Here is a 941-nt window from a genome sequence, read left to right as displayed (position 1 = left end):
TCGCCCTCGCCGATGTCATCGTCCATCACGATGTTTCACTGTAGACTTCGTCCGATGCCAATTTTGTAGACATCGCCCAACCCTAGTTGAAACAACTAATAATAAAATGTGACATTCTGTAGTTTTGTCTTATATTCATCTTTTAGTCATATTTGCAAATGTCTTGACTACACAGCGAACAAAGCAATTTTGTCATTGCTGTCCCAATACTTATGGAGGGCACTGTATATATATTTATTCTAGGGTTGGGCAAGTTAACGCGTTATTATCGCGTTAACGCAGTGTTTTTTTTATTATTATTATTATTTTGAAAGCCCGTTGCTCACTGGCTCTGAATACACATAGCCTACAGACAAACCATGGGTCACAGGAGGGGTGGGATGTTGATCAGTACTGGCTTGGGATGAGCGTCATCATGCATTTCAACCAATGAGAGCATTTGGGGAGGGCCTAAGACTGCAGCAGCGCTCACATGAACGCTCCCGATAAAATTATTTAGGCTAAGCATCAACATTCACAAACCACTGTTCACTGTTATATTTAACAGAAAAGAAAGCAACGAGCTCGTAATCACGACTTCACAAGTGGGAAATAGGAAGTTTCCGATAGCATGTGAAGACAGAAGAGAAGCGCTCTCGCTCAGTACAGTGGAGTGCATCGTTTTGTTAACTTTGTGTTTTATTATTTTGAGTCGTTTGGGACGCGGTAGCACATGGCTCTCTCACAATATATTGCTTTACAGATCACGTTTGCCGCTCAGAAATGTTCACACAATCATGCTGCACGTATCAGAAGTTCAGCGCTCCGGCACGTTTAGCGCTCACACTACATGCGTACCACGCCCGAGCCCAACTGAACCGCACTCTGGCCCATCATTTCCAACCGAGCCAGGGATGGCTAAACGAACCACGCCCGAGCGCGGCACGGAGTGATCATTTGGG

At 44.7% G+C, this 941-nt stretch overlaps 1 protein-coding gene across 3 annotated transcripts in view; it reads right to left on the bottom strand.

The window, feature by feature from the left end:
- LOC107756922 (metal regulatory transcription factor 1-like) overlaps positions 1–941 on the bottom strand; it is a 31,149-nt gene that overhangs the window by 13,859 nt on the left and 16,349 nt on the right. The gene's annotated exons all lie outside the window — the stretch shown is intronic.

The sequence above is a fragment of the Sinocyclocheilus rhinocerous genome, unplaced genomic scaffold (genome assembly GCF_001515625.1).
Source record: "Sinocyclocheilus rhinocerous isolate Xijiao unplaced genomic scaffold, SAMN03320098_v1.1 scaffold773, whole genome shotgun sequence".
In the NCBI taxonomy this organism is placed as follows: domain Eukaryota; kingdom Metazoa; phylum Chordata; class Actinopteri; order Cypriniformes; family Cyprinidae; genus Sinocyclocheilus; species Sinocyclocheilus rhinocerous.
This window is presented reverse-complemented; position numbering and strand designations above follow the sequence as displayed.